Source organism: Hordeum vulgare, chromosome 7H (genome assembly GCF_904849725.1).
Source record: "Hordeum vulgare subsp. vulgare chromosome 7H, MorexV3_pseudomolecules_assembly, whole genome shotgun sequence".
Taxonomy (NCBI): domain Eukaryota; kingdom Viridiplantae; phylum Streptophyta; class Magnoliopsida; order Poales; family Poaceae; genus Hordeum; species Hordeum vulgare.
The window spans coordinates 66,114,571-66,139,836 of NC_058524.1; positions in this window are offsets into that span (position 1 = coordinate 66,114,571).

Genomic DNA, 25,266 nt, shown 5'->3' on the forward strand with positions numbered 1-25,266 from the left:
TCCACTAGTAAAGTGCTGAAGCAATGAGTGTAGTGATTTTCTTAATGGACATTCCGTGCTACTGGCACTTGATACTAGTACTAAGTGTAGTACCATTCATCTATGACAAAAGACTCGTTCTCAATTTCTGCATTTACTTTATAAACAGCTAGAGTAGGTAGTTTTACAGTACAAGCGTGTTGTCAAATCTACGTGTCCGATAAACGGTTATGCTGACCGTACAACGACGCATGAGCGTGATAGTAGTATGGATGTATGTAACACTAAAACATGACTAGATACATTTGTATTTAGATAAATCTAAAACAAGAGTTTTAAGACGGAGGGAGTATTTTATTAACATGATAGTGCAATATCACGTGAGAGAGTTGGGTGAGAGATTTAAAAAGTGCTACTGTCAGCTCACACATGTATTAATGACAACTCCAACGCATGACCTCAAACAGACGCCCGTTTTGTTTAGATTTCGTCTATTTGGGGTGGTAATGGGGCCGTGTCTGTTTGGATTTGTGTTTATGCTAGCCATGTGTCCAACGTGCTGCCACATCTTCAGCCCCGTCTCGTCCGTCGGAGGCCAAGTACAATAAAATCAATCATAGCAAATATAGTTTAAATCAAACATAACAAATAGTTTCATGACCGAAATAGTCTTTTATTAAAATCTAATCAAAATTTAAAAAATATCAAATAGTCACAAAACCACTCAAAGTTTGTGCGAGCGAAAAGAAATTAAACTGATAGATCTACAGATTGCCAATGTAATCTCACGTGTGCTCAACCAAGTCATCTTGTAGCTGCATATGAGTGTTCCGATCATGATGTCATGATGAAATTGGACGGACTGTTCAAAGGTTGCAAGAGGTGGGTGCTCAGGCTCTAACATTCTCATCCTCAAAATCAAACCCTTGGTCTTAGATATCGCCATCACGCTCATCCTCAACGATCATGTTATGCATGATCACACATGCAGTCATCATCTCCCAAAGCTTCTTAGTGCTCCACGTTAATGTCGGGTTTCAAATGATACCCCATCGAGACTGAAGCACACCAAATGCACGTTCCACATCTTGCCTAACACTCTCCTACATTTGGGCAAACCTCTATCTCTTCTCTCGTTGCGGATTGGGTATGGCCTTCACAAGAGTGGATCACTGAGGGTAGATACCATCAGCTAGGTAATATTCCTCGTTGTAATGGTGTCTATGTATCTTAAAGTTGACCTCCGGGGAGTGGCCTTGTGCAAGCCTTGCAAACACTGCAGAATGCTGAAGAACCCTAATATCATTGTGAGAACCAGCCATGTCGAAGAAAAAATGCCATATCCACAAATTTTGTGAAGCCACAACTTCAAGTATGACAATGGCACCTTTCACATTCCTCTTGTACTGCTCATGCCAAGCAAAGGGACATTTCTTCCACTTGCAGTGCATACAATCGATACTACCAAGCATGACCAAAAGCCCCTCTCAGCATTGATCGTTAACAACCTCTCTGTATCAGCGACATTTGGCTCTCTCAGGTATTCAGGGCCAAATGCAGCCACCATGGCCTTGCAGAAACTGTACATTGATTGGACTTGGAGACACGTGGACTCACTCATACGAACATACTCATCCACAAGATCACCGAGAATTTCATATGCAAGCATGCGAATAGCCGTAGTGCATTTCTGTTAAGAAGAGAAGCCAAGTTTGCCCAGGGCATCCTCTTAGCATTCAAAGTATAGTTCATATGCGATCACTCCCTCCTGAATACGATTGAACACATGCCTCCTCACTCGGAGATGGTGATGAAATTAATGTGGTTTGTAGAGTGTGATTCTCTCGAAGTAATTGGAATAGAGGAGGTCATGCCCTTTCTTCCTATTGTGGTTCAAGGACGAAGCATGGCCATGGGTGTGGTGCGCCATTACTAGTTAAAACTAGTAATGGCGCACTTTCCCCTGGTGCGCCACTGCTAAGTATGGGAAGGGTGTGGGGCCAGGACAAAAACTAGTAATGGTGCACCGCGCATCAGGTGCGTCATTAGTAATATGGACAGTAGTGACGGACATGTATCTGGTGCGCCACTGCTATATAGCAGCGGCGCACCGCATACCTACTGCGCTATTAATGTCCATATTAGATATAGCCTTTTTTCTAGTAGTGATGCAAATGAACGTGAACTGTGAAATCTGTCTGGAAATCAACAAGAAAGCACATTGTTCGAAAGCTCGCCTGGCTCCTCCACATTCGGAAACTACTTTGGTTGGTTAACCTAGTTAAAAAGACTGGCTCCTTATATAATTCTATATGGTTGGTTTATCCTAAATTGCAAACAAATGCTTGTTACGATCGTCGTAAATGCGAAATTTCAGCTTCGTATTTTCTGATTCTCGGTGTTCTTTGATTTTGGATATGTTTTCTGTTGTGCCTTCTGCTGCACCACTGCTGTGGTGCAGCGCTGCCCTTCACCTGTGGGATCGCCGTGTGGCTGTGGTGGAGATTTTTAATTTGGATGCACACGTGGTAAGATCCTATCACTCCTACTAAGTACTTCTAGTTTCATACTTGTTTTAGGTAAAGTGAACGTAAAGTGTGCGTAGAGTTGTATCGTTGGTCGATAGAACTTGATGGAATATTTGTCCTACCTTTAGTTTCTCGTTGGGTTCGACACTCTTACTTATCGAGAAAGGCGACACTCTTACTTATCGAGAAAGGCTACAATTGATCCCCTATACTTGTGGGTTATCGGTGGCCGTCGTCGCGAGGCGGCGGCGGCGGAGCCGGAGCAGGACCAGGAGCTGGAGCACGAGGTGCCGCCTGCGCACCTGGGGGAGCCGGCAGGCCATCCCCTTACGACAGCCGGCGTGCGAAGCTGCACTGCCGAAGGGTATGGGTGGACGGCTGCGCCCCAGAATGTATCTTGCAGGGGGCATCGAGCACTTGCTCGAAGGACTGCCTGGGCAGCCAGTTGCTGTTGCTCCTATTGGAACCCTTCCGTGGAGGGTCGGCTTGAGGATCCGACATCTCGCCCTCCACGCTGGCTACTAACTTGCTGTTCGAGCGCGAATCCATCTGATCCGCCTTGCGCTTGTTCACCTTGACGCGCATCGCCGAGTCGGCCGTGGCGTACTTGTCCGCCTTGGCCATGAGCACCGCCAGAGAGGTGGGCTCGGAGCACATAAGCTTGTGCTTGAGGAGGGTGTCGTCTCGGCAATCGTCGATGAAGTACTGGATGGCTTGTACCCCATGCACCCCCTCGCAGGAGTTCCGGAGCTCCGTCCACCGCGTGACGTAGTCGCGAAGGGGTTCGTCGGGCTTCTGGACGCACATGGCTAGCTCGTGAGGCCGGCCAGGGCGCTTGTAGGTGCCAGTGAAGTTGCGGACGAACGCCTCCTCGAAGTCCACCCAGGAGTTGACGCTGCCGCCCGGAAGGCTGTTAAGCCAAGTCCGAGCCGAGCCGGCCAACATGAGTGGCATGTAGCGGACCGCTACGCGCTTGTTGCCCCTGGCAATGCCGACGGCCGTGGTATAGTCAATCAGCTAGTCCTCTGGCTTGGCCGTGCCGTTGTATTTGGGCGTGTCCCGAGGCAAGGTGAAACCTCGGGGGAACGGTGCCCCTCGGATCCGGGGGCCAAAGCAGGCCGGACCGACAGGACCGTCTTCCTCTTGGAGGGTTGACTGGGCCAGGACGATGAGATGCCGGCGGGCGTCCCGATCATCATGGGAAGTGCGAGCGCCAGTCCGAGTGGCGAGAGGGGAGGCGCCTCGCGAATCAGAGACATGAGTCCTTCGCGGGTGAAGAATCTCACATTCCGAATCGCCCTCGTCGCCTCCGCGACACATGCCCGAAGTGTGCTCGCTCTGGCGCTAGGGCCGCTGGTCTTGGATTCCCTCGCCCCTTCGGTCGCAGGGGCGATGCGAGGAAGATCCTTCTGCATGATGCTGACCGCTAGGGTTGCGACGTGCTCTGGGGTTGGGTCCCGGAGACTCTGCCTGGGCTTGACCGGGGTCGAGCCGAGTGTGTTGCTGGTTGGCGGCATCAAGGAGATCCTTGAGCCGCTTCTCCTGGAAAGCGCGCTCCTCGCCTTCCAGGCTTGCCATCTCCTCCATGGCCGCCTGCGCCGCTCGCATGTTGGATGCACGGGTCTCGTAGGTGGGCAGATCGCCACCTAGGACTTCGGCAATGAACCGGCCGCGGCTGCGGACTGATCCAAGCCGGCTAGGGGCCTCGGAAATCGGAGTGAGGCCGTACACGGAGTTATACTCGCGCTGCGTGGCCTCCATCCGACGCTTTGCCTAGGCGACGACAATGCCCTCCTCCAAGATACGCTTGCGAGCCCTCTCCAGTGAGGCCCGGGCGTCAGTAGGGTTTGCGGAAGCGGCGATGGGTGTCTTCAGGCCGGCGATGGCATCCCGAAGAGTATCTGCGGTGGCAGCAGCAGGCTCACCAGCGTCTGCTGACGCTTTTCCATGAGCCGCGCTGGTGCCAGCACCGATAACCATCACCTCCACGACGTTGGAGACGGTGGCGACTTGGTATGGGGTGAAGAAGCCTACCGACGGCGTAGGGCCGTCGAAGACGAGGACTTTGCTGGGATATACGTCATGGAAAGGCGTCTCAGCGATAGAGAGCATGCTGAAGCTGGCGCAGAGCGCCTCAACGTCGAAGTCCTCGCCGAAGTAGCGGAGACGGTCGTTGAGACGTAGCTCGCTGAAGAAAACGCTGAGGTTCTCCATAGCAGCGACGACGATGCTAGGAAGCGCATCGTCATCAGAATCTTCGTCCGAATCCGCATGGCGGACGGGGACGTCGATCATCATCGGTGTTGCCTCGTCGAAAGTGGGCTCCACGGGCATGCAAACTGATCCGGACCGATGCATCCAGTGGTGTAGGTGCGGGGCCCCGCCCAGCGCGTAAAGCTAGCCGATGCCGCGATCGGCCCCATGGTGGGCGCCAAATGTCGGTGAATACTCACAACATATGCCATAGGTAGGCTAAAGTCGATGAGAACCGAAGGGACAAAGGAGGGCGCTGGGAACGAGGTTGATACAAGCATGGAACACACGATGTACCCAGGTTCAGGGCTCTCTCTAGAGATAAGACCCCTAGTCCTGCCGGAGTGTTTGATGTGTATGAACATATTACAGGGTTGCTCCTGGAGCTGTGTTGGGAGGAGGAAGAGGGGAGCAGCCGCCTCGTCTCTGCCTCTCTCTATGTGGTTGGTGAGTGTGTAGTGTTGTTCATCCGTGGAATGATCGGCCCCCCTGCATGGAGGGCGACCGAGGGGTTTTATAGGCGAACCCCCCGGCCTACAATATGGATAAAGGGTACAATAGTGGGGCCCGGCTGGCAGCCTCGCCGGCTGACCAGGGGCCCACGAGAGTCTTGTCTTGTCGCTAGAGGGGCCCGCCGGCTGCATGGTCTCGATTGGCCGTGGGACCCGCCGGCTGGCCAATGGATCTCTCGCGTAAGGTTGACGCCGAGCACGCGTTGTATGTCGAGCGTCGTCCAACGAGATTCGTCATGGGCAAGTAGTACGACCGCCTCCACTGTTCCTCACGCCGAGTGCAGTAATGGAGTGGGAATGTAATGGTCCGACACTATGCTAGGTGATGGATCAGAGCTGGGGTAGGTCAGCGGCATGGCCGCCAACGCTCGTACGTGCTGGGTGCTCCGATCCTGTACCTTTGCTGACGTGTAGCCACCTTTAATCGTAAGGTCTCATCCTGACCTACGATCTGATGTGACTGGTGATCCTCCGCCGGCTGGCGTGCTTGCTCAGCCGGCTGGGGCACGGCCGCCTCGTTCCAAACCAGCTGGCCGGACCAGGCCGGCTCGGAAGAGGTAACCGCCTCGAATCTAGCTGGCAGGGGTTGCCTGGCCGGCCAGAGAGATGGCCGCCTCGTCCTCCAGCCGGTAGGCGCAGCCTAGCCGGCCAGAGGACTTGGGCCTTAGGAAACTGTATTTGTTCATGTCCTTTGAGCTGGAAATGAAGGAACATGCTTGGTGAGCCTACCCCGGGGTAATCCCCCCGACAATGAGGATCCGCAATAGAACCAAATAATGAGATATTGCAAGTGCACGTACCCCATCCTTTTCTTATTTGAAGAACACCCATCCGGGGTGGTTCGGCGTGCCCGAAGTAAGCCGCAACACTCTTCGCGTGCAGTCGTCGCACTGTATGAGCGGCAATGGCGAGCCACAAAGTCGCTGCGCGAGCACCGAACCCGGTGGACGGGCAGACGAATCCATACCCGCAAATTGTCGTCGGCACCGGGAGGACGAACCCGTCCCTGCATGCGCTGATGCACCCTTGCCGGGGCTGCGGGAGATGCTCCCTGACCACTCCATCCCTTGGCGCAGCCACTGACGACCGGCAAAAGCCAAATCTGGCGGCCGGAATCTTCAGCGAAGGGGGGAGAGGGGAGGTGGCTGGTGGGGAAAAGCGCGGGCTAAAATGTCCCCCCACCAACCGCTTCCCGCTTATATGCAGGGCACCGCAGCGGCGAAGGGGAAACCCGCGAATACGTGGGTTGGGGCCGAGATTTTGCCGCGCCCCGCAAAAATATTTGCGGGCGAGGGCGGGATGCGGGGTCTGATCGGGCATGTTTTCCCGCCCCGACCCGCATTTTGACGGTTATTTTACGGGTCACGGCGGGATGCGGGGTCTGCTAGAGTTGCTCTTAGGGGTCCCAATCAACGTCAAAACGTACGTGGTTGGTAATTCAACTAGGTCTCCTTCTACACTGTACCTCCTACACAATCTTTGTTGCGTTACACATGGTTTATAGATTGTCCAACTTCCAACACGCCGGGACTCACTTGCATTTTAGACACCGTTGTAGTCTAATTTCCCTAGGCCTTCCATTCCTAGTTATGCAAGGACTACCGTGGAATGCTTGTCGAGTTCTACTCCCTCCGTTTCTAAATATAAGTCTTTTAAGATATTTCACTAAGTGACTACATACGAAATAAAATGAGTTAATCTATACTCTAAAGTATGTCTATATACATTTGTCTATAGTTTTCTAATGAAATATCTAAAAAGACTTATATTTAGAAACGAAAAGAGTACAAGGCATTGCCCACGAAAATAAGGAACAATGACGAGCCTAGAAGTTGTAGCACCTATTATAAGGAAAATAGTAAGCCTTTTATGATGAGGCTTGCCATAATGAACATCTTTAAAAATGTGACAGTATGTACGTACTCTATTATGGTCGCAATGAATAGCTATTATGTATGGAACTCTCGTAAAACCACATCTCTTCCTCACGCTGCCGATTTTTTTGTTATAACCTTTAAGCCAAAGAAAATACGGATCCGACCTGCGTTTGATTTTTTTTCTAGTTTGACCTCTTTGCGTGACGCAATCGTCTGGTTTGCACTGCAAATGCCAGGGACCCTGACGTCTGGTGTGGCCCGCTCGATCTGCCCCGGCGTTGACCAGGTGACGTGGCAAAGGGACCAGACGCCAGGGTCCCTCGCGTCTGCCCCAGACCCAGACGCCAGGGTCCCTGGCGTCTCATAGGGCCAATATAGTGCAAACTTTCTGTTGCCAGTTGTGCGTACCCAGACGCCATGGACCCTGGCGTTTGGTCCTGGACCAGATGACCAGATGCCATGGACCCGGACGTCTAGCCTCTGAACCCAACTATATATTATGTGGTGGACTGTTGGTGTGGGTCCCACCACACTCACTTTCACCTACCTCCTTCCATTGCTGCTTCATTTCTGCTCTCCTCCGACCTCCTTCCCCTCAAGACCCCCATCGAATCTAAGCAAAAGATGATTCCCTAACATAAATCTGTCCATAAACTTTGTTCTTTGTAGTGTTCTCCTCCGATTCATCCAATTTTTTTTGTTGAAACCTTTATATTATGATACATTTTGTACATCTTACATTTTGTACATCTTAGAGAAAACCTAGCTAAATTTAGTGTGTATTGAGGAGTTAGTGTGTATTGAGTAGGCATTTTTTGAAATACAGGATGAGACCATTCATTTTCGTTGAGGCTTCTGCTGAGGCGGCGAGGAAGCGTGAACACGACTTTATTGAGGAAAAAATGAACTACTGGGTGATAGTCGTTGATGCGTTGAATGCGGCTTGTAGAGCCTTTTCAAACTACTATTTCTGTAAGGACGTTGCCCAAAAAATAATCGAGAAAAAAGAGAGCGAGATCAAGAAGCTGAAGAAGAGGGAAAAAGAATGTTTGCGTGATCTTGCAATGCAAGTTGCATTGTGTGCAATAAGGGAAGAACATCACCAGTTTAACATTCGCAACCATGGCCAAGTCATTGATTGGTTAGTGAGGCAACCTTTTTCGCCATCACCGAAGCAGGCTTCTCGTTGGGCATGGGTCAAAGAAAGAAATGATGTCATTTGCTGCAATCCTGGACCTAACGACTATTAGCCTATGTAATCTTTGTCATTTCAAACTATAATGACATGTATCCATCAGCCTATTATGTAATCTTTATCAGTTGAACTATGTAATATTTATCATTTAAACTATGTAATCTTTATCATTTGGACTATGTAATCGTTATCATTTGGACTATGTAATCTTTATCATTTGGACTATGTAATCTTTCTTTATCATTTCAAATGTGCAATGTTTATCATTCCAACTATGCAATCTTTATCATTTCAACTATACAATCTTTATCAATTTTTATCATTCCAACTATGTAATTTTTATCATTCCTTCCAACTATGTAATATTTATCATTCCAACTATGTAATCTTTATCATTTATAACAAGTACACAAATTAAAGATAACATAACAGGTGCACTTCATTTCATTTCATGATATGTTCACGAATTCAAGATAACATAAGGTGTTCACTACATGAGAAATTCAAGAATTTAAGATAACATAAAGTGTTCACTACACGACAAGTTCACTTCACGACAAGTTCACATTAAAGATAACATATGAAGTGCACTTCACTTCACCTCACTTCTTTCTTCCTCTCTTCGCTGCTTTCCCCTTTCTGGTAGGCACTTCCTACTCCTCTTCTTCGCTGGACTCTTCTCCCTCCGCCTCTTCCTCTTCTATATCTTCCTCCTCTTCCTCTTCTTCAATCCGCATCCCCTTAGACAAATTCTTACGACTATACTTTTCGTCCATTTTGGCAATCGTTGCTAATGGGGGAGAAGTTTAGAGAGTTTACTTTGGATATGTTTAGAGGATTTTGCTTTTATTGCGTAAGCATTTACATCTTGCACGCATGCATTATTGCTTTGTATGTGTGTGCTTGGTTATGCTTATTTCCTTATATAAACTCTCTTGAAGTGGTTGTCATCAATTACCAAAATGGGGGAGATTGTTAGAGCATATATCTACATATGTGGTTTTGGTAATTGATGACAATTCCTATGGACTAATGGTTGCCTTAAGTTATATTTATAGAATTTGTCCATAGGCACTTTCTTGAAGTCCATCTGTTGGGTTCAAGGAGTTTATATGATGACCAAGGTGGTATTCAACGTATTATCCAAAGAATGGTCATAGAGACACAAGGTTGATCAAGATCGTCAGACAAAGAGTAAATCAAGATGATCAACACACAAAGCGTACAAGATGTACCAAGAGGGATCAAGTGATCCCATGGTATGGTAAGCATTGTGCAGTACGTATTTTTGTACTAACCCATGATCTTCTTGAGAGTTCTATGTGGGGGTTAGGTGTGTTTCCATGGGCTTGCATCAAGAGGAATATCTCATACAACCCATGGAGGATGACGTCAAGTGATGGAGGATGGTGGCAATGGACTTGTGAAGATATGCTGAAGAGCGGCTCACCCATAGTGTGTATGGGGGAGCAATCAACTAGTTTTCATCAAGCCAACGCAAGCAAGAGGAATATCTCATACAACCCATGGAGGATGACATCAAGTGATGGAGGATGGTGGCAATGGACTTGTGAAGATATGCTGAAGAGCGGCTCACCCATAGTGTGTATGGGGGAGAAATCAACTAGTCTTCATCAAGCCAACGCAAGCAAGAAAGGTGGTCCATCTTGAGGAAGCCAAGATCATCGTCATCTAGCTCAAGAGGACGAGGTGCAAGGTATAGGTTTGCCCTTGATAGGTTTTCTGTTTTAGGATAGATTGTCGTACTGTCAAGTGGGGCTCTCAAGTGAGTAGCTTGATCGTATCGTTCGTTTAGAGCTCAAACCATTTGCATCCTTGCATCATACTTCTTGCTTCTTGTTTGGTATTTCTCTTTGTGAGTTTTAGATCTTATGTTCATGTTCATGACACGCTCGAGTTCATCGAAAACGGAGTCCATATGCATCTTCTATGATGTTTTCGATGTTGGGAGTTTTAGAGCTTATTCGAAGAAGGGTTCTCACCATTTTCTTATGGGACTTTTCTCACTTGCTTCTTATCGATATTTCTATCAAGATTGTTTTATTCCATGTCGTTAGCTTTCAAACAAACTTGGTTTCGTTGAATTCGGAGTCCGTATGCAAAAGTTACAGCAGTTTCAGTATACAGCGGTAGTACCGCTCCTGGTGCCAGCGGTAGTACCGCTCCTGTAGCGGTAGTACCGCCCCCGGAGCGGTAGTAATTTTATACTACCCCTCCCTAGAGGTAGTACCGCTCCAGGAGCGGTAGTACCGCTCCGTCGGACTGTTTTTTGCATCCTTTTTGGCCTTAGCATGGTTGGTGAACCTACCGAGCGGTAGTACCGCTCCATGAGCGGTAGTACCGCTCTGTGCGGGCTGTGGGGCTTAACGGTTGGATTTTTCCCCACCTATAAAAGGGGGTCTTCTTCCCCATTTAACCTTATCTCTTTATCTCCTGTTCTTCCCCCATTGTTGACCTTCTTCGAGCTTGCTAACTATCTCAATCCCTCTAATGATTCTTACTAGTTCTTGAGGGAGAAGAGAGAGGAGATCTAGATCCACATTTCCACCAATCACTTTCTCCTCTAAGTGAGGGGAACCCATTGGGTCTAGATCTTGGAGTTCTTCGTGTTCTTCTTCATTCTTCCTCTCATTTTCCTCCCTAGCATTAGTTGCTTTGGTGGGATTTGGGAGAGAAGGATTTGGGCACTCCATGTGCCCTTGCCATTGCATTTGGTGCATCAGTTTGAGTTCTCCACGGTGATACGTGGAAGTGAGAAGTTGAGAAGCTTATTACCTCTGGGTACTTGGTACCCCTAGAAGCTTGGTGGTGCCTCGGAGCTCAATCATTGTGGTGTAAAGTTGTGGGCAAGCGTCGGGTTCTCCAATTAAGTTGTGGAGATTGCCCCGAGCATTTGTGGTCACCTCGAAGCCATATGCCATCGTGGTGAAGCTTTGTGGTGTTGTTGGGAGCCTCCAATTAAGTTGTGGAGATTGCCCTAACCTTGTTTGTATGGGTTCGGTGACCGCCCTCAAGGGTCCCTTAGTGGAATCACGACATCTTGCATTGTGCGAGGGTGTGAGGAGATTACGGTGGCCTTAGTGGCATATTGGAGAGCATTGTGCCTCCACACCGCTCCAACGGAGATTAGCATCCGCAAGGGTGTGAACACCGGGATACATCATCGTCTCCGCGTGCCTCGGTTATCTCTTACCCGAACCCTTTACTTATGCACTTTACTTTGTGATAGTCATATTGTTTCTTCTCATATATCTTGCTATCACTTAGTTGTTTATCTTGCTTAGCATAAGTTATTGGTGCACATATTTGAGCCTAGTTGTTTTAGGTTTTGTGCTTGACAAATTAAACATTAGTTTTATTCCGCATTTGTTCAAGCCTAAACCGTAATTATTTTAAAGCGCCTCTTCACCCCCCCCTCTAGGCGACATCCACGTACTTCCAAACGTCGAGCTCAAGAGGAGCGGCTTGTACCACGTGTGAACACGTCCACGGACCGAGCACCGTGGCAAGAAAGCATAGCTTCCCACTTGTGGAACCTTGACCTAAACTTCTGAGAAAATACGAAACACTATGTTAGACGCAAATAAGTAATTCATTAAGACAAACATTTGTAAACATGATCATACCTCCAACACGGTCCTAAGAGTTCTCTCAGACGATGCACCTCCTGGGGGATGTCTAAGTGCTACATTGGCATCATTCACGCACAAAAGGAACTCTCTACCCTTTAATTCATTTACATAACAAACATTCAGAATTGAAGAACACAATGTAATGCTGTGGTTGGTTCTGATTCATTCACTTACCAGTTCGTCATGCATGGGTGCATAGTCCACTTGACTGCCTCCGGTCTCTCGCATAGCCATGTTGAAGGCATGATACCCTTGTGCAACAGATGGATCTTCTGACACCAACTCAGACCACTCTTCCCTAGTCCAACCGAGCTTAGGCTTCAACCGGTAACGCTCCGCATACCACACAAGATATTCCTGGTAGGCAGAATCATTGTGGGGTCTTTCCTCGTTTTCAATAAACCTCTCTCTGTGATTCCACATTGCTATCCACAATTGGTGTTGGGCAGCCCAAACAGATATATCCTGATTGTTCCTTCGACTATACCTAAAATGATGCACGGTGGTTTAAACGATTATCAAACATAAACTTTCATAATGCCATAGTGCAAAATCTCATGAAACATTTTGGCTTACCGATGCAGATTTGTGATTACATGGCTGGTCAACTCAGTTGGAATACCTTGGCGTATCCCAAATTGCCTGGCAACATGGTCTACAAAGTGGTACTCGACAGCGTAAAAGCATATCATTGGACACCTAGACCTCCAAATATTACCATCACGCATGCACATCTGGTTGAGGTCGTACTGACGATCTTCCTCATAAGGCCGCCAGAAAACCTACCACAATAGGACGAGCTGAGAGGTTAGGTACACGTTCTAATATGGTCGTCAGAAAAACATACAATACAAGGAACTGAAATGTTCTTACATGCTCAACAGTTAAGGTGTCCAGCTCGTTCACATAACACCTGTATCACAGATGAGGGCTTCCTGTGTAAACAGACACCTAATCCCAATGATAGGCAAATGTCGAGCGACGATATGGATCTTCATGATGAAGGCCTTCATGTGGATTGGGGTTTGGGTGATCAGGATTCTTTAACATGGGCCGTCCAACCGGCAACCGCTCCCACATCCACACAGAGAGGCTCCACACAAACCCACACAATGAAGATGAATCTTTTGTCCTCATTGAGGCCTGATCCAACTGTAATTATACATAAATGTTAGCAATGTATGACGCATGACAAATTAAAAAGAAAATGTCTGCAGCAGATAGCTCTCACCTGACGATACAAGTATGCTAGTGCTCTTGAACCACAACTAAAGTGAACATCCGAGTTCCTTAGGCGCTCCAAATACATCCACAGTGCCGAGTTACCGGTTGCGTGTGTGAAGACTACTTTGGTTAGTATATACCAAAGATAGGCCGAGCATATTGCTGCACGACAATGTCATCGGCATCCGCAGGGCACGGTCCTCCTCTCACTTCTTTTAACTAGGAATGCTTCACTTTTGAGGGATCAGGCCTGCCTTCCAGAGCAGGAGGGGGTTCAACACCAATTAACAGGTCAACCCGTTGTCCCCAGTTAAAGACACTGACATGACCCGTAACGACATCACCGTTGAGAGGAATGCCGCTTATCATGGCCATGTCCTCTAAGGTCATCGACATCTCCCCAAAAGGAAGGTGGAAAGAGTGTGCCTCGGGCCTCCAACGGTCAGTCAGTGCGGTGAGAGCTGCATGGTTCACCGGTGGTGGGTTCCTTTTGAATTGCAAAACAAAGGGCACAGACCCAACCTTGCAATGTAGGGCTCGTATCGCACGTCGTAGCAAAAGTCATTTCCAGCATGACCCCTCATGCACATAGCTACTACATTCTGCAAAGAATGTGTGCTTCATGTCAGGACGACAAACAAACATGAAAAACACAAATAATTCACAAGTGTTCGATTAATCAATCATACCTTACGATTCTCAATTTCACGACCACGGTGCACTCTGTCAAACTCTTCTATTAGTCCATCATACCAAGGGCCATCATCCGCCATCCTACGAAAAAATGACATACATCGAATTTCATCATCTTTTTTTTGCAAAAAAAATAACCAAAGGACATGACATAGACCTACACATACATATCTTAAAAAAATATGCCTAACTATGCCTAACATATATCATCCAACTATATAATCTAACATATGCCTAACATATATCATCTAACTATATTTAACTGCACAACATATTCAACTGTATAATCTACCTAAAACTAAGACCTACATAATCTAATCTACACATACTTATATGCCTAACTATATAATCTACACATACATATTCAACTATACACATATTCAAAATATTCAACATACACCTACATAAAATCTACCTAAACGTATTCAACTACATAATCTAACAACTATCAAACAATCCCTAAACTAAGAGAAAAATCATCTAATCTAACATAACCTAATATATCAAAATATAATGTTAAAACAAAAAATAATTGGATAGTTTGGGGAAGACTACCTCAATGCAGCCTGGGGGGGGGGGGGAGGTCCGATCTGTTATTTATGGTGGAGGAGGGAGTATATCAGGGTGGGGGTGGTGAGGAGGAAGGTAGGGGCGAGAGAGAGACACAAAAAGAACAGAGAGAGGGAGTGGGAGGAGGAAGAAGGGGGTGTGGGCCTGCGGTAGTTATCGGGATGAGACGCCAGGGTCCGTGGCGTTTGGTCGTCTGGCCGAGGACCACACGCCAGGGTCCATGGCGTCTGGGTACGCGCAACTGGCAACAGAAAGTTTGCACTATTTTGGCCTTATGAGACGCCAGGGACCCTGGCGTATAGTCCCTTTGCCACGTCACCTGGTCAACGTTGGGGCAGATCGAGCGGGCCACACCAGACGCCAGGGTCCCTGGCATCTGCAGTGCAAACCAGACGACAAGGACGATGGCGTCACGCAAAGAGTTCAAACTAGATTTTTTTTAAACGCAGATCGTATTTGTATTTACTTCGGCTTAAAGGTCGTAACAAAAAAATCGGCCTCCTCACGCGAAGATGGTATCTTTCTCCAGGCCCTAGCTAGCTGTCAGATTGATTCTGTTGGCCTAGCCAATTGACCTCAACACATTGCCGCTTGAAGCTTGACTAGAGGCTGGGGTGCCATAGTGTGACACCACCTGAGGTGGACCGATGCGCTCCCAGCGGACGCGGTTTTTGTCGTTCCGTTCACGGCGGCAATCCCAGCCGCTCGCGCATGTGAGGATCAACGCTGCATGCACGCAAGTACAGCGCGGGACCATGCATGCGGCTCATATTGTTATGTATAAGGTCAACTCCTATGTGCGACTCCATCCTGACATCCGTTTGGTTCGGATTCTATTTTTTTAGAACGACCGATGGGGTCGTGTCCGAGCCTATCCTCGGATGCGGTCGCCGTGCTCCTAACGCGCGGACGCATCCTTCGGCCGCATTCTGTCCGTCACGGGCAATATGCCCATATATTCATATTTATCAATGTTTTAAACAGGTTTGCACGTTCAAATATCAATTGTCTTGAATAAAAATAGTTTTACAACGCAATCAAAGTTGTCTCGAATAAAATAGTTTTACAACCAAATAAAAATTGTCTTGAATAAAGATAATTAACCAATACATCTATTGGTTTCCAATGTGATCCCACATGTGCTCAACTAAGTCATTTTGAAGCTGAAAATAAGTGTGCCAATCACAGATTTCATGATGGAACTGGGTAAACTGCTCAAACATGGTCGGTTCTTGGTGCAGGGGCTCAACATTGTTACCTTGAAAATCAAATCCTTGGTCGAAAATGGAGTCATCACGCTCTGCCTCGACGATCATTTTGTGCATGATCACACAAGGAGTCATCACCTTCCAAAGCTTCCCTTCATCCCATGTCAATGTAGAGTTTCTAACGATACCCATCGGATTGAAGCACACCAAAAGCATGCTCCACATCCTTTCTAGCACTCTCTTGTATTTGTACAAATCTCTTTCTCTTCTCTCCTTGGGGGTTTGAGATTGTCTTCACAAAAGTTGGCCACTGAGGATATATACCATCAGCCAGGTAGTATCCCTTGTTGTAGTGGTGGCCATTGATCTCAAAGTTGACAGGTGGGGAGTGGCCTTCTACAAGCCTGGCGAACACTGGGAACGCTGCAACACGTTGATATCATTGTGAAAACCGACCATGTCGAAGAAAGAATGCCATATCCAAAGATCGTGCGAAGCCATCGCTTCTAATATGACAGTGCACGCTTTCACATGCCCCTTGTATTGGTCGTGCCAAAAAAATTGGACAGTTCTTGCACTCCCAATATATACAACCTATGCTGCCAAGCATGCCCGGAAAGCCTCTATCGGCGTTGATCGCCAACAACCTTTTTGTGTCGGCCGCATTTGGCTGCCTCAAGTGCTCGGGGCCAAACACCGCTACCACGGTCTTGCAGAAGTTGTATATTGACAGCAGACATGTGGACTCACTCATTAACACGTACTCATCCACGAGATCGCCTGGAATTCCATATGCAAGCATGCGAATGGCGACGGTGCATTTCTGATAAGAGGAGAATCGAAGCTTGCCAAGGGCATCCGTTTTGCACTCAAAGAATGGGTCATGCTAAACCACTCCCTCATGGATGCGATTGAACACATGCCTTGACATACGAAAACGGCGACGAAATTTCTTCGATTTGACAAAAGAAAGCACCGGAGGAGAAGAAGCTCTACTTGTTTTGCATCAATGGCGACGAGGAGCGGTTACACCGGAGAAGGAGGAATCTCACTCATGTCGATGGTATTCGTCCACGGGAGTCTCGAATCAAGCGAAGCTCTTTAGGTTCTGTGTTCTATTTGCTCCTTTCCCCCCTTTCCCCATTTATTTGATTTTCACACCCTCTTTTCTTAACCTCGACCCCCACCTCATATTCAGCACGTCCACAATTTGAAGGGGGAACTGCCTGAGCAGATTATCGATCTGAAGTTCTGCGGCATAGATACCTCGTGTGTCCACAGATGTTTATCCTTGCTTATCCTCTCATCTCACCCAATTTGCAGCACGTCCCTGGATAGAAGATGAACCCTCGACGGAGTTCTTGATCCGGAGTACTACGGGATAGACATCACATCTAGCCCGTAAGGTTGATGTTGTCCTGGCAGGTATATGGAGGAGATCCTAGATGAGCGTATTAAGTGTTTCTCCATTGGTTCATATTTTCTTCCCCTTATCGGACATTTCAACTTTTTTACTTTGGATCCACTCTGATTGGCTGCGATTCAATAATGTAAAAAGCCTACTTAGACGTAATGACAGAGAGAAGCAACAACAAGTTTGACAATAAGCAGCTTGTGAACAAGCTGAAGAACTCAATATTTCGCAATTAAATTAGGATGTCAACAAGGTTGGATTTCCGTACTAAGCTATGTGTGGCACAAAAATGCTCTTTGGAGGACGAGCTCCATGGAGCTTGTTTTTAAAAAAAAATTCAAAAATCATATTTTTAAGTTTTAAAAAATTCTGAAAAAAAATCACACACGTTCATACGGATGTATAATATGAAAAATACATTACGGCTAGAGCTACGCAAAGAAGACAGAACAGTGTTTTTTGAAAGGGTGAACAGTACATTCACTGTTCACTGAAGAAATGGAGGAATCTGTCTTTTTTTGTGTAGCTCGCACCATAGTGTATATCATTGTCAGATTTTATACACACGTAAATCACATCCATACGAACGTGTATGATTTTTTCCAGAATTTTTTAAAACTTAAAAATATTTTTTTTGAATTTTTCAAAAAACGAGCTCCATGGAGCTCCTCCTACAGAACGCCCCACTCATAATCTCATTCTTCAGTTGTTATCCTTCCTGTCATGTTGGCTTATGTCCTAACTACATAGGAGTTGCTGTATCAATTTTCTAGATCACATTGTGTCATTGTTATCCTTACTACAAAAAAAACACTGGCATACATTTATTCGTATATCATGTTTTGACCCACTGAAATCTATACCTATACTAATTAGGGACTCTTAAGAAATTACCACATTAATCAAAAAATAAGAACCGTTAATCTCCTGGGACCCAGTTATTACGGTCAAGATTAATCCATAGATTTAGATATTATAATGACACATTAGACCTTTAATCTGGTGGGATCAAGTTTTTACGGTTGGGATTAATCCATACTTTTAGAAATTATAATGAGTTGGATTAAATAAATAGTTGTAACATCTTTTGAACGTGAAAACTGTTTTCATGTGCCCTTGAGTAAATATCGGTCTAACCTCTCCACAAAAAAATGATCGGTCTAACATGCCCTGTCACTAATCCTAGATAATAAACAACGTACTTCACTTTTTATTGTCTCCCTCCTCCACGATTCTCTCTCCAAACAAAAAAAACAGTCCAATAATGATTGGTCTAACCTGCCTTATCTCTCTCCCTAATAATAAATCAAATAGGGTTTCTGGTCGTCCGTCGTGGCATTTTTGCAAAAAGGTCCCTGTGTTATTTGATATTCAACCCGCAATCCTTTTGTAAGTTAAAAACGGTTCGTCGGGAGAAAAAAAGGCCACCCGCATCCTCCCACACCCGCACGCGCGCGCTCGCATCGCTCCACATCTTCCCCTCGGCTGGCACCGGCGGTAGGCCATCCCGCCGTCTGGCTCGCCTTGCCTCCCACCGGAGGCGGTCGATGGAAGAGCAATATTACCCCCTCCCCCCGGTTCGCCATCTAGCACCACCATCCTCGCCGCTCTCTTCCTTCCCCCAGCCCGATTTAGACACCTACCCCCTCCTCCTCCGTGAGCACAGCATTGGCACCGGCGGCAGGCCATCCCGTCGTCTGGCTCGCCTTGCCTCCCACCGGAGGCGGTCGATGGAAGAGCAATATTACCCCCTCCCCCCGGTTCGCCATCTAGCACCACCATCCTCGTCGCTCTCTTCCTTCCCCCAACCCGATCTAGACACCTACCCCCTCCTCCCCTCCGTGAGCACAACATTGGCACCGGCGGCAGGCCATCCCGCCGTCTGTCTCGCCTTGCCTACCACCGGAGGCGGTCGATGGAAGAGCAATATTACCCCTCCCCCCGGTTCGCCATCTAGCACCACCATCCTCGCTGCTCTCTTCCTTCCCCCAGCCCGATCTAGACACCTACCCCCTCCTCCCCTCCGTGAGCACAACATTGGCACCGGCGGCAGGCCATCCTGCCGTCTGGCTCGCCTTGCCTCCCACTAGAGGCGGTCGATGGAAGAGCAATATTGCCCCCTCCCCCCGGTTTACCATCTAGCACCACCATCCTCGCCGCTCTCTTCCTTCCCCCAGCCCGATCTAGACACCTACCCCCTCCTCCCCTCCGTGAGCACGGCATTGGCACCGACGGCAGGCCATCCCGCCGTCTGGCTCGCCTTGCCTCCCACCGGAGGCGGTCGATGGAAGAGCAATATTACCCCCTCCCCCCTGTTCGCCATCTAGCACCACCATCCTCGCTGCTCTCTTCCTTCCCCCAGCCCGATCTAGACACCTACCCCCTCCTCCCCTCCGTGAGCACATCATGCTATGTCGGCGGAACAACGACTCCTTCTGGCCGGATTGAGGAGTGGAGACCAATGCTCCCCTCATTTAGTTGGATTCCTTCCTCCGGTAGGATCTCCTCCCCAAGCCTCCAACCATGAGGGAAGCACCGACAGGAAATTTTATTTTTATTTGCTGGGCAATTCAAATTGCAAGATTGCATTGTTACATGGAGATAAAGTGGAACACCACCTTCAATTTCTCATGTGATCCTACCTTCTATACTTGATTCCCTATTTGATCCCTGTTTGCATCGTTATTATCAGTGAGATAGGTTTTCTCGTGTACTGAACATTTTTTTTCTGCAATCTTCTTATTTGTTGTGCTTGAAAAACTTAGGATTGATCTTTCGGTCCGTTTTATTTCAATGAGTAAATGTCATGTATAGAAAATCAGTACTTGAGATTACAATTGCTTCATATATACTCCATGGTGATATCACTTGAGATTACAATTGCTTCATATATACTCCATGGTGATGATATCGGTGCTCGAGTAATAAAAAACTTGCTAGAAGAAGAAGATTTGGGGCGCTCTGTTGTGCGACGAGGTGGACAGGGGAAGCGTTGAATCCAATCCAGGCCACCAAGTACACCAGAAGAATTGAATAGCTCTTTACTGATTACCATGGGAGGCAAGCCAAAATCTGACATCGAGCACAACTATTGTGGCACCTTACTGCATCCCTTGGTAATTGTTTTAGTCTGCTTTGGTGGTGACTCTGTCGATCTTAACTAAAACATTGGCTAATTATAATTTGTAATGCTAGATTGCAAGGGATATAGACTGATTGTTTATTTTGCCTGATCAGCGAATAGGCGCAACCCTTCGTGATTTTTGAAGTTTGGACAGTGTTATGTACGCTTTTATGCCTAATCCCTATATTATTGGATGATCAACATGGTGGCCATCAAGGTTCCCATCACCGTGGCTGGCAAGCTTGAGCTACTCAAGAGGGCCCCCAAGCTGGTAAGCTTCTCATATCTTTAGTTTTGTCTGTAGCCATCGCAAATCCGCATGCAGTTTGCAGCATCAGAAGAACACAAACCCCGTCCAGCATCATACAATATCCATCATTGTTATAGATACAAGAAAGTATAGATATTTTCTTAGGCAGTATCTGAGCATTATTGGCTTCGGATTGTGGCCAAGAATAAACTGACATAGTGACATCTTTCAGCAATTTTCCAAATTAGTTCAGTTATTGTGTTGCAACATTGTACCTTTCTATAAGAACCGAGTCACACACAAAAGGTCCAGATTTTCTGGCACATAGTTCATGCTTTGTACAAATAACCATGTGTATATCTTATTTTATTTGCTACAGGAAAAGTTGTTGCTTTCAAACATTCCATGTCAAGAAACTAGAAATAATTTCTATGTGTTTTCCCATGGCCCCCATATGAGACTGTCGCTCTCATGTTTGTTCCCCAGATTGAGAATAGCAAGATACTTATTCTTGATGGTACAAAGATTAGCGTGGTTTTGAACTCCATGCTGGCAAATCTTTTTCACCTAATGTGTGATCATTATGTGGAGTACGCCAACAATAACGACGACATCAGGCCATTTGAGAGTAGGGATGGGACTTCCCTCAAGTTATCCCCCCTTGAATCTTTCGATAGCCTTTTATTCACATCTCCTATTGTGTAGTTGGTGACAATAAGGAATTGTTATTCATTTGAGAAAATAAAGATTAAATGGATGATGCTCTCAGAAGTAAAATGACTTTCTGAGAATCAATACAGAACTTATCTGAAACCTTTCCCATGTCTGTCATAATGATCTTTTCATTTTTTATCTTTGTATATTAAACTAGAGAATATTATTCTGCACTATTTTCAACCATTAATTTTTATCTGTTTGCATTATGACCATATGGTTCTCAATCAAAAATAGGCCCGTCAATCTCTTTTAGGACTTTTTAACACCACATGTATGATCTTACTGAACTAGATTGAGAACTACAATCCCCAAAACATCGTATATATGTGATGTGCGTAAGCATATGGGGTACCTTTAACACCATTCATTTTTGAACCTCTAGAATAATAAAAGTTGTTTGATTAGTAAATTATTATTTTTCAGTTTTCTAAACAATTTTTTTAGCGAAAGGTTTCTAAACACATGTTTATAGATCAGACGTACACTTGGTCGGCATTAAAGTTCTCCAAAGATCTTCATATATTGCAAACAAAATTCCTAAATCGAGATGAGATAACAAACACCACTTCAGCTATGCATTCGTTGCATGAGTAGTCTCTGCATTCAGCCAACTGAACGATGTGTCCGCTCACATAAACATTGTGGTTAATATTGTACGGCAGACTGCCATCCCCTTCAGGACCATGTTGCCCATTAAAGTCGGACACAACATAGCACATATTTTCCTTGCCTTCCCGCTTTGATGCATGTGGAGCATCTAATAAGAATTTATATGTAACAGGCTACAAGTTTCATCAGCAATTGTTGGTCTTCTTGGATAAGGAGACCTGCTTCTTCTAACGAAGCATTTCACGGCCTAAATTAATCATCCTATCAGTAGAGCTCTCCTAACAAACTTCTGAAAAATTAATCATCCTATCAGCAGAGCTCTCCTAGAAAACGTCCTTTTTATCTGAAGACAAGGGATCGTAAAGAGAACAATTCTCTTTCCTAGCTCTAGCATCCCTCTTCTGATTTATTTTTTATTCGTTCTTGTCAGTGCCATCACTATGGTATTTCCCCTGGAATTCCTTAAACTTCTATGGGAGTGTGAAGATGAATGGTGAGAAATTTTTATCTCTAAAATGTTTTGATTCATATTCTCTATATTTTCTGTGTTGCGAGAAGAATCGTCTCTATCGTACTTCTTGCCATCTGTTTTTATCTTAGTATTCTTACTTGTGTCATGTTTATGGGTATTATAATCTCCCAAGCTTCTCCTATCATATTTTGACCTTGGGCAATCTACATCCTCAATATAGTCTTCATTCTTCTTCTTTTTATACTCCACAACATCAGATGTCTAGAGTTCTTGTGATTACCAATTGTCAATATCTAACATTTCATCTACAGATACAGATGAACCATTTTTATGAGCAACAACATAAGTATATGCCGAACGCATGGAAATCTCCACGTGACATGGGAAGCTAACTTCAAAAGCTGAATTTGTAGAGCTGGAGAAGTTTGGAGAGGTTCAGAACAGACCCTTAGCCATGCAACAGTGAGATCTAATTGCACTATTTTGTAAACCATTTAAATTGTAATCATTGATCCATTTTATTCAGATATTTTATCCCAATACTTTTGATCCCTATTGTACTTCTATTTTGGCAACATAATTTGTTTCAACTTGCCATGTGCCACTTCACCAACAGTACAGACACCATGCAACTTGGAACATCAAGTAAGAGCGTGTCCATGTTTACTTGTTATATTCTTTGAGGAAGTTATGGAATTTACATACTGAGAATATTAATTGTTCGAACAATGTTCTACTATGCTTGTTTGATTACGTGCTAATATTTTTTTTTCTTTCAATTGTCTAAGCATTTTTTTTAATCCGGTGCAACGCACGGGCACTTTTACTATCATGTTAAAAGCAACATAACCTTTTCTATTCTCTCGCTCTCTCTACTGCTCCTTTTGAGGCGAGCCATTCATGTGATTTCTATTTGGGAAGGTGAAAATTAACTTTTCGGACAAAGCACTGGACGATATTCATCCTATATATCTAATATTTATGGGTTTCTTATAGAAGTTAAAAAGTGGTGTTGCTTTGTGGGCTTCTGACTCAATCTAATTTTATTCTTCCATATAATTCGATCATATTGGCAATTTTAGTTTCTACTTCAACATATTTAGGAACTTACTCTACAATGGTTGGCAGTGAACGCTGCAACATTTGCACGTATTGTTGGTTCCGTTTATGTTCCATAAAAAACCAGCCAGACCCTTTCTTTGCTTTAGGACTCGAGACAATATTTCTATTTTCTAGTATTACATCATTGATGTCGTTCCTACCAATAAGGTAAGTGTCACACATACAAAAAAAATAAGAACTCCATCGCTCGCTAAGGTAGTATGTACAAAAAAAAGTATCTTGATCGAGAGACTGACATATTTAGGATTGGGGCTCATGAGACAATTCACGACGGATCGAGGCACATGACAAGAGGCAACAACCATCGAGCATTAGCGAGCTTGTGTACACCATAGAGCATTGGCGCTACACCTGACATGACACACACTTGGACTAAGTTCATGCTACATCTATCGGAATGATCCGGTTGTTGTTATACATTTGCATGTAAGATAGCTACAGTTTTCCCCTTTAATTCACCTTTTTAGGTATTATGCATACCTAAGGTGTGTCTTTGCTTAGTATGATTCTTGCGATTGTGGGATATATATTGTTGATACTTACATGCATATGCAGTGTATGAATGCCCCATTGATCTATTATTCTAGCTTTAAGTGCAGTCTGAGTTATTTGTTCAAGACTGAAATATAATAGAGTCATTTATCTTGTGTAAGATTGAGTTACTACGGTGAAGATCTATCGGTAACTCCCTGCAATCTCTAAAAGATCCTATGTTAATTAGAAGTTAGGAGCCATTTAACTTCTGTGGGACCCAATTGTTACGATGAAGATCTTTGGATAAATTCCTAATTTTTTATATACTTTCTATACTAATTAGATCAAATAAAATCTTTATTAAATACCAGAATCAATCTAGGATGCTAAACAAGTTCACGTCTATTCTTCCTCAGTAAACCTTGACGTAATATGTTTCTCATGATGCCTCTCCTCCAAATCCCCTTCGATATAGCTTGAAAAAAAGAATCTTTGATCTCCATGTCTCGCACGGCTCCGGCATTTGTTTTGAAAAAAAAATGAATCATGCCTCATTACAGATCTATACATGACCGAAGCACATGCTGCCGGCACAAAATTGCTCGACCCACACCATCCATCACCGTCCATGATGCAGCTCTGAGCCAGTACTATGTGATTGACATGGCCGATGAAGATGAAGGCCAAAGTCGGTAAACATGTGGAGCGCACCATTCTACATATATGTGTTGTTGTCGGGAAAAGCTATATTGAATGTGTGGTTCTTCCCTACTTGCTGCTGGCTGGATTGCGACTGGCTTGAAGGTAATATTACGGTGGGCAATGTTTGTCTACCTGCATGGACTAACGACATGCATGGTCAATGGAGTAGTAGCTAGCCGCACTACCACGGGCATTGAGCACCAGACATTTCCGTTTGACGAGTGCGTGAATGTTTGTGTTCCCACCATTACAATAGCCACACAGAGATAAGTACGACACTGATGGCCGATACGGTGTACGTCGATGTGTTTTTATGTAACTTGTCATCATTGGTAAATAGTATTTGGCTGTCGGGTATGGAACTCAGAATCACAATTTTATAAATATCATCTGAAACATAATATTTTTTTGCAATTAATAAAGTATGCTTGATATATTTGGTTGCTCCGAGATATATCTGAAATAACTACTATAGTGATTGTCGGATTGATATTATTCTCAAATACAAGTTGTTTGTACAACCTGCAAATCACTATGGTTTGGTTGGGCACGATGCAATGTTAACGGAAATGAACGTAAGATCAAAAGAGATTGAACAGATGCTTTGACAACTTTATATAACTCGAGATTCAACTGATCAAGTAAAAATAAAAAAAAACGTTAGACGTCAGGTCCGCCTGGGATTTTAGG